At 37.8% G+C, this 9,891-nt stretch overlaps 1 protein-coding gene across 4 annotated transcripts in view; it reads left to right on the top strand.

Moving 5' to 3' along the window:
* The window catches only part of ACYP2 (acylphosphatase 2), a 255,891-nt gene that overhangs the window by 27,103 nt on the left and 218,897 nt on the right, over positions 1–9,891 (top strand). The gene's annotated exons all lie outside the window — the stretch shown is intronic.

Raw genomic sequence — 9,891 nt, 5'->3', positions numbered from 1 at the left:
CCCCCCCCCCAAGCTTGCTGGAATGTACAAATAACGTGAATAAAGCAGAGGACTTTATCTTATCAGGAAAATTTTAAAAATTAAAAAATGAAGAAGTTGTTGGACTAGAAGGGTGCAAGCAAGACCCCCCGCCATGCCCCCATCCCCATTCTCCATTTAAACCAGCTCTGAAGATTCATCCTTCCCTACACCTTGGATAAAATCTTGATCAGCTCTCAATTTCAGATAATTCTTAGATAGGAAAAAATTGAGTCCACATTAGTGGATCCGCATTTGAGATGGTGTAGCTCTTAAAAGGGGCAGGCACCCTTTAAAGCCAAGCCAGTTTCCTCCTGTAGGCTCGTACTTTGTCCAACTCCCACCCCATGTCCACACCGGCTTGAGTACGGCTCCCTCCTGGACCTGCATCTCTCTCTCCTGCCCTTCCCTCCCTCTGCTCTGCCATCTGTGCCTAATGTAGCCACAACCTTTCACTTAGAGCTTTTTCAAAGTGAGACAATTCCCATGTACCCCCACATTTCAAGCTGTCCAAGTGACTCTCTTAAAACCTCCTCTGGGGGATAAGAACTCCCATGTTGCCTCATGCATGTGGGCTGGGAGGAAGGAAAGGCATAGCAACTCAGGGAGCAGACCTCACCACCTGCTCTTCCACCTCAGTGATTTTTTCATCAACTCATATAGTCTGGAGGAGGATGATACCTTAGGACTGACAGAACTGGTTTCTCGCTGTTTTAACATGCTCAGAAAAGCACACGCCTTTAGAGCAAGGGAAGTACTTGACATCTGTTAAGCAAACAATAGAGGCCTCAGCTGAACCTGGGAGTCTCTCCTGCCAGTCATTTTAACAGATTTGTCATCAGTTTGTTTGCCACGCTGAACTGTCCCTCTTCCTTTCTCTCACAGACCCTGAAATATTATAAGAAATTCTCTGTCTAGGTAATAAATGATTGAACCAGAGATGGACTTCTGACCCTGGCAGCCAATCCAAATACTGATCCAAGCTGGTTCTTTCTGAGAACTTTTTTTTTAAACGTCTTTTGAAGATTTTCTTTATTTATTTCAGAGGGTAGGAGAGAGAGAGGGCATGAGCAGTGGGGAGGGGCAGAGGAAGAGGGAGAAGCAGGCTCCCCACTGAGTAGGGAACCAAATGATGCAGGGCTCCATCCCAGGACCCCAGGATCATGACCTGACCCAAAGGCACATTCCCAACCTACTGAGCCACCCAGGTGCCCCTCTCTTGAGAACTTGAACTGAGACTTAACTGAAAGTTAATTCAGAGTCAGGAGTGAAAGTCGTAATGAGCAAACTGATGGAGAGTAAGCAGAAGGAAGCACAAGGAGATGGGAAAGCATCTAGCAGAGAGGTGCAGAGAGCAGTGTCTAGTGACTTTCCATTTCCTGGGACACATTGTACCATACTCTCTGCATTTGTTTCTGTAAGATTCTCTTATGTTCTTTTTCTTATGGCCTCCACTTTCACTTTAGCTGCTTGAATAAGAAATATCTGTTCCTTGCAAACAAATAAACTAGCACCGTAAATTTGTAACACGTTACTTTTTTTCATTTGTTCCTTCTTTTTAATGAGTGGTTGGATTTCTCATTATTGAATTTTGAGAGTTCTTTATAAATTCTGGATTCAAATCTTTTATCAGATATGTGATTTGCAGATATTCTCACCTAGTTTGTGGCTTATCTTTTCATTTTCTTAAAGATGTCTTTCAAAGAGAAGTTTTGAATTTTGATGAAGATTAATCTTTCTTTCTTTCTTTCTTTCTTTCTTTCTTTCTTTCTTTCTTTCTTTCTTTCTTTCTTTCTTTTATGAATGACACATTTGGTGTTGTAAGCAAAAAAATCTTTGTTTAAACTGAAGTCACAGAGATTTTCTCCTAAGCTTTTTTGTAGAAGTTTTATAGTTTTATTATATTTTACCTTTGGGTCCATGATTTATTTTTGGTTAATTTTTGAACACAGTGCAGGGTTTGTTTTTGGGGGGATGGGGCACATGAATATTCAATTGTTTCAATACTATTTGTTGAGAAGATTCCACCGAATTGCTTCTGAGACTTTGTCAAAAAAATCAATTAATCACACATATATGTGCGGCTCTAGTCCATTTCACTGCATGTGATTATTACTATGGTTTGCCTATTTTCTATTTGTCCGATCTATTGTTGTTCTTTGGTTCTTTCTTTCCTGCCTTCTTTTAAGGCAAATAGAATATAATTTTAGTATTTCTCTTTTTTTATTTATCAGCTTTTTAGCTATGTTTCTTTGTATTAAAAAAAAGTTATTTTCTTTATGGTGTTCTTTCTCTTCCTATTTCAATATTAGACCTTAGGGGATATCTTGAATTTACAAATTTACCCTAATTCTCCACTACTCAAAGTGCTGTCTGAGGACCAACAGTCTGGGTATCACTAGGACTGTGTTAGAAATACAGAAATCTTAGCCTGCACGCCAGACCTACTGCATTGGAATCTGCATTTTAATGGGATCCCAGGTGATTTAATATACATTTTACAATTTGAGAAGCCCAGCTGTAACCTACTTGACACCTTTAGTCAAATCAGTCTTCCTAAAATACTGCTTTCATTATGTCCCTAGAATTTTAAATGGTCCCTCATTTCTCTTAGAAGAAATCAAATGCCCCAGCCTGACGTTTAAGACCACGGTAAAATGGACCCAGTTTACCAATTTTTTCCTATATGGATGTTCTTCTCCAGCTAAACTGGTCTACTCTGTTATTCTTCAAGTGTGCCAAGTATATTCAGAGTCTTTGCTCACAGCATTTGCCTATCTGGAATTTTCATTCCCATCTCCCTACACATCCATCCTTCAAAAACCAGTTCAGTTTCCACATCTGGAGGTTCCTGCTGCTGACCTCAGATCCCCCTGCTGTCTGTCCTCTGAACATCTTAACTGTCTATCCCAGTATCTTTTTTTTTTTTAATTTATAACCTCCCCTCCCATTAATACTTATTATAATACAGTGCATAGGGTAGTGTTTTCATTCATTCATTACATCCTTATTTATTTTAAAAAATTGTTTTAATTCAGAAGAGCTTGTTAATTTTTAGGGCTGTGATTTTTTGATCAAGCAGGTGTTAAGGCCAAACAGAAAGAAACTGAAAGTAATGTGTTCTTGTGCTTCTGTATTTGGAGGTGAATTTTTTAAATTTTTTTTTTTGAGATTTTATTTATTCATTAGAAAGAGGTGAATTTTTATCACATTCTGAGAGTGCGGTAATTTCGGTGACATTTAATTCCCCATCAGTATACAAAAACATGTTATATATAAACGAATTTATAAAAGGGAAGGTTCTAATGGATCTCTTTTGAAAATATGCCTAAGATATTATTGCAATTGATGTTATACATACACATGGTTTAGGAGTCAATTGCTATGTAATTCTTCTTATGAAAAATGGTATTCCTCCCTGTCCCCGTTATGCACTTTTAGTCCTTGAGTTTTAGCTGAGTGAGAAAGTGTAGATGCCTCATATGCGACTATGTTAAATCTACGTGTGGATTAGGCGGTTGATGATGAGCAGGAAGAGTAGCAGTTATGAGTGAGTATGGGCTTGCATTTGGAAGCCGTCTTCACTCTCCCCTCCTTTAGATCTGAGCTAGTAAAACATGGGATGAGTGAAGAGACTTGAGATGGGCCTGTGCTAGGACCCAACAACCAAGAGTATGGCTCTTTATCTTTTGTGGTAGCTGCATAAGCATCTCCTTAGAGGTAGACCAGTAGTTTTCAAACCTGTGCATGCATCCGTAATACCTGGAGGCTTGTCACTGGGCCCTACTTCCCGTGTGTCTGATTCAGGAGGTTTGGGGTAAGGTCCAAAAATCTGCGTTTCTAACAGATTCACAGGTGATGTTGGTGCATTCAAAGATTGCGTTTGAGAATCACTAGTGTAGTGGGAAAATGTCAAAAGGGAAAAATAGTCCAGTAAGTATGAAATGTTAGTGCAGGCCCCATTTCATATCTCTTTTCTTTTGAAGATGTGAAAATTGTAATCATTAATTCCAACAAATGTTTTTAAATGAACAAAGAAAAAGGCACCATTTGTTTCAATAGAACTGTTTATGGTTCTTTCTCTTTATATCAAGCATTTCATTTACAAACATCAATCTCTATCTGAGAAAAGATTTTTAGTTTTATTTTTTTAAATTTGTGAATGCCAAGGAAATATGTTTGTTTCCATGTGGCAATGAAACGAATAGCCAATGCTAGAAGTACTCTGTAGATTGCTTTCACCTTGTATTCTTTTTGATGTTTTGGATAGACTAATTTACTCACTAATAATTGATCACATTCTCATTTTGACATTGAATTTTTTGTGTGTATGCTTGCTGTGTTTTATGTTTATGTGTCCCCACCCCCCGTTTTACAAAGATTGTATTGATACTAAGTGAGGTGACCTCAGATTACTTCCCGAAGAATGGAGTCTACAATAGTACTCTCGGAGCAGTGGATGATGCACTGTGCTTTTATTTTTAATGATCATCTTAAAAATCAAAACACGGCTATTTCTGATTGAATGATAAAGCTGTACTTGTATTATAATCGCTTCCCCTCGGGAGAGGAAGCATCAGTACAATACTTTACTCAAATGCTGTTAAAAAATGCTTTTAAACAAGATTTTAAAATGCCTTACTAATTGACTAGTAAACAGTGGATGAAAAAAAATTTTTAAGCCCAAAATTATATATCCCAGTAATTGCTGTCACTTTGGAAGGCTATATACAGTTGTCCTTTGAACGAGGTAGGTCTGAACTGTGTGGATCCACTTACATGCAGATTTTGTATAGTACATTTATTTATTTATTTATTAAAGATTCATTTATTTGAGAGAGAGAGGGAGAACACACATGCATGCGTGCGTGTGCGCAAGTAGGGGGAGGAGCAGAGGGAGACAGAGAATCCTGAAGCAGACTCCCCACTGAGCATGAACCCCAAAGTGGGACCCAATCCCAGGACCCCAAAATCATGATCTGAGACAAAAACAAGAATCGGCCACTCAACTAATTGAGCCACCCAGGAACCCTTTATTTATTTATTTATTTAAGAGAGACAGAGAGAGAGAGAGAGAGAGGAAAGAGGGGGAAGGAGAGGGAAGAGAAAACCATCTCAAGCAGACTCCAAACTGAGCATGGATCCGGACGTGGGGCTCGATCTCATGACACTGAGATCATGACCTTGAGATCATGACCTGAGCTAAAAAGAGGAGTTGGATGCTTAGCCGACTGAGCCACCCAGGTGACATTTCCCTTATGATTTTCTTAATAACTTTTTCTGTAGCTAACTTTATTGTAAAAATACAGTATATAATACACTTAACATACAAAATATGTGTTAACTATGTTATCAGTAAGGTTTCTGGTCAACAGTAGGCTATCAGTAGTTAAAGTTTGGGGGAGTCAAAAGTTTTATACAGATTTTCAACTGCATGGGGGCTGGCACCCAAAAGCCCCAAGTTGTTCAGGGATCAACGTATTTTTGTCAGTTATCCATTATTACCTAAAACAGGGGTCTGCAAACAAAGGCCCTGTGGGCCAGATGTGTTACACAAACTGTTTTTGTAAATAAAATTTTATTGGAATGAAGGTAAGCTCATTCGTTTAAGTATTGTCTGTGGCTGCTTTCGTACTACAATAGAAGAGTTGATTAGTTGTGACAGAATCCATACGACCAGCAAAGCCTAAAATGTGTACTGTCTGAAACTTTACAGAGAATATTTGCCAACTCCTGGCCTAAAATAGGAGCTCTTATTTTGTTTTATTTTATTTTATAGACACAGAACTTTTTTTGGAATAGCATTTATGATGGCAACTTTTTTTTTCTCTTTTCTTTTTTAGAGAGAGAGGGAAAAAGCACAGCAGGGGGGAGCTTATGATGGCAGCTTTTAATTCATTAAGGTAGCCATGATTTTTCAAAGATACAGTCATATGTCTTAAAGAATGATAAATAAGTTGAGTGATCACATGTTCAAATGCCATTTTGTCCTAAATGAAATGTGGATGTATTTAAAATAACCACACTTAGGGGCGCCTGGGAGGCTCAGTCAGTTAAGCAGTTAAGTGTCTGCCTTTGGCTCAAATCATGGTCCCAGGGTCCTGGGATGGAGCTGCATCCGGCTCCTGGCTCAGTGGGGAGCCTGCTTCTCTCTCTCCTCCCCTGCTTGTTCTCCCTCTTGCTATCTCTGTCTCTCTCTCAAATAAATAACTAAAAATTTAAAAAATAATAATAAAATAAAATTTAAAAAAATAACCACACTGAAAAATAAAAGTAAAAATAAAATAACCATATTGATTGTATTAGGAGATTCACAAACAGGCTCTGAAGCTCCAAATGTGGGACTCTGAGAAATGTTGGACCAGCAGTACCATTGTTGAAATGAACATACAGACTGCCATTGGGATGATTCTTTTAAATAAAAAATTAGTTAACTTATCTCTTTTGCCTACTCTGCCTTCTTTTAAGGTTGATCCTGAATAAAAATGTCTATATGATTCCAAAACAACTGGACAAATAGGTTGAGGCTATCTAGAGTCAATGGAGTACAAAAGGAGTTGTTTAATAGAACTTTTTATTTTACGTCTGGGTTGTACTGGTGTTAAATATATAATCCTAAATTTAGTCGAACTATCTGAACAACTGTTTTTTAAAGATTTTATTTTATTTATTTTAGAGAGAGAGAATGCTCGAGTAGGGAGAGGGGCAGAGGGAGAAGGAAAAGGAGGAGAGAAGCAGACTCCCTGCTGAGCTTGGAGCCCCCCAGGGGGCTGGATCTCATGACACCCAAGATCATGACCTAAGCTGAAATCAAGAGTCTACTGCTCAACCGACTGAGCCACCCAGGCGCCCCTCTGAGCAACTTTTAATAAATGCTTCACAGTTTAATAAACATGTCACAGTTCACAGACTGTTGTTCTGTGAAGACAGTCACATTGTAAGTACTCAGGCAACATAAGTACTCTGGCTAACCTTCAGCCAGAGAGCAAAATAAAAAAAATAAAAATTGACTCCTATTATCTTAACAGTGCTATTACTGATCTTGCTTTTCCCCACAACTAACTTTCTTTCTTTCTTTCTTTCTTTCTTTCTTTCTTTCTTTCTTTCTTTCTTTCTTTCTTTTGAGATTTTATTTATTTGACAGAGAGAGAGAGACAGAGGAACACAAGCAGGGGGAGTGGGTGAGGGAGAAGCAGGCTCCACGCTGAGCAGAACAGGGAGCCCAATGGGGGGCGGGGCTTGATCCCAGGGCCGCCCACCCCCCCAACATGATCCAAGCCGAAGGCAGATGCTTAATGACTGAGCCACCCAGGCACCCCATTCCACAACTTTCTATTCTGTAAATTTCAAATGTGTAGGAAAGTTACAAGAATAAAATGACTCATTCATCTCTTCATCTTGATTCACCAGTTTTTAATATTTTGCCACTTTTGCTGTCCTCTATCCTCTCTTCCTCCCTCCCTTTCTTCCTTTCATTACTCCTTCCTTTTTTGTTTTGCTGAATCATTTGAGAAAAAGTTGCATACATCATGATACTTTACCCTGAAATATTTTAGCATACAAAGCCTAAGGACATAAACCTGTGGTTATTTCAGGGTTTTCATGATTTTCTAAGTGACAGTGCTTTTTTATTTTTGTTATTTTTGTGATTGATGGTATCATTTTACATTACATGTATGTGCGTATGTATGTGTGAGTGAGCATATATTTTATTATTCTTGGATAATTACCTAGGAGTGGAGTTGCTGGATCTGTGAAAGTGTATGTTTAACTTACAAGAAATTGCCACTTTGGTTTTTAGAGCAACTGTATCATTTTGTATTCCCATAATCCATGTTTGAGAATTTCAGTTGCTCTATGTCCACACAAACACTTGACCTTCCCACTCTTTTACATTTACATTTTAACCATTCTTTTTTTTTTTTTTTGGTGCAAAAGGTGGTTTATTAAATCATGGGGACAGGACCTGCGGGCAGAAAGAGCTGCCCATTTTAACCATTCTGATGTGTCTGTAGTGGCATTACATTATGGCTTCATTTGCATTTGCCTTATGACTGAAGATGTTGAGAATATTTTTGTGGGTTTTTTTGCATTTATATACTTATTTTTGGATGCTATGTCTATTTAAATCTTTTGCCCATTAAAAATAAAGCCTTTTTGTTTTAGAACAGTTTTTGATTTATAGAAAAATTGCAAAGATTGTGCAGATAGGTCCCATTTGCCTATGGGACCAGTTTCCCCTATTATTAACATCTTATCTTAGCATGGTAAATTTATTATGATTGATGAAGTACTGATACATTATTATTAACAGAAGTCCATATTTTATTCAGATTGCCTTAGGTTTTACCCTTTTCTGTTTCAGAACTCATCTAGGATATCAGATTACATTTAGTCATTCTATCTTTTTAAAAGCTTCTCTTGGTTATGACAGTTTCTTAGACTTTTCTTGTTTTTGATGACCTTGACAATTTTGTGGAGCACTTGTCAGGTATTTTGTAAAATGCCCTTCAACTGGGATTTGTTTGATGTCCTTCTTCTGTTTAGACTGGGATTGTGGGTTTGGGGGAGGAAAACCACGGAGGTAAGGTGCCATTTTCATCATATCACACCAAGAGTATATACTATCAACATGACTTATCACTGTTGATGTTGATCTTAATAACGTGGCTGATGTAATGTTTGTCAGGTTTCTTACATTTTATTTTTTTTCAAAATACATTTTGCATTTTTGATGTTTGTGCACATTTCCAAAATAATGTGTTTCTAAAAAGTAATAGCTGACTGTAGTACTCCCAACTTCATTATTTCCTTCCCCAAGGTGTCCTTCAGTAGAAATATAAAAGAGTTTAACTAAGTTAGTTTTTGATGCTCTCCAAATTCCTTTTCCTTTAACAAGTCATTATGAATGCCAACGTTGTGCCAATCATTGTGTGCACTAACAGTGACCACAAATAGTCTATGCTCTCAAAAAACTCATTGTTCAGGGAGTGGCCAGAGAGGTAAAGAGAAAATTGCAAAGCAATGTGATATGTGCTGTAATAGAGGAAATTTCAGGATGCTCTGGAAGGATGCCACAGCTCATGGTATGTCAGAGGAGGCCTCCTGGAGAAAATTACTTCTAGGCAGAGACCTGAATGAAAAGGAATTAGCCAGATAAAATTGGAGAGAGGATAATGAAGAGTTCCAGCCCGAGAAAGTGGCTTCTTGCTCAAAGACCAGTAAGTGAGAAACCATTGTATGAATTGGATATTCAGGTAGTTTATGAGGATTCAAGCCCAAGGAGAGTTGATCAGTGAAAATATTGGCTGGAGAGGTGAGGAGAGTCCAGAGCATAAAAACATTACAAGTCACATGAAAGAGTTTAGACCAGTAGTTATCTATAAGGTGTGGGATGGAGGAGGTCAGTGCTGTCTCCACTATCCCAAAATTTGTAGAGTTTTTTGTTTCTAATGTAATCACAGCCAAGCATTGTTAAAAATTGAACTAATGCAGCTTATGTTAATTATTTTTATTTCTTCTTTATATTAAAGTTAGAGTGTCATATTAAAATTATTTTTAAATTGTGAAAAATAGATCATTTACTTTCTCCAGGAATTAACTTTCAGAATAATGGGGGGGATGATGATCAAAATTAGTTGTTATATAGCATTTTGCCTCACAAAGTTGAAAACTACTGGTGTAGACATGCCGAAGGCAATGAAGAATCCCTGTGGCCTTCATGAAGTAAGGTACTGGTTATGGGGGTATAAAGAATATAATGATTTTCCCCGCTGAATTCTTTAAAGAGTTAGCTTTACTTTCCCCAGCATATTTGCTTTCCATACCAAAAGAATGTTTGAAATTTCAGGCATCCTGAAAATTCATGGGGAA

Source organism: Ursus maritimus, unplaced genomic scaffold (assembly GCF_017311325.1).
Source record: "Ursus maritimus isolate PB19 unplaced genomic scaffold, ASM1731132v1 scaffold_6, whole genome shotgun sequence".
NCBI classification, from domain to species: domain Eukaryota; kingdom Metazoa; phylum Chordata; class Mammalia; order Carnivora; family Ursidae; genus Ursus; species Ursus maritimus.
This window is presented reverse-complemented; position numbering and strand designations above follow the sequence as displayed.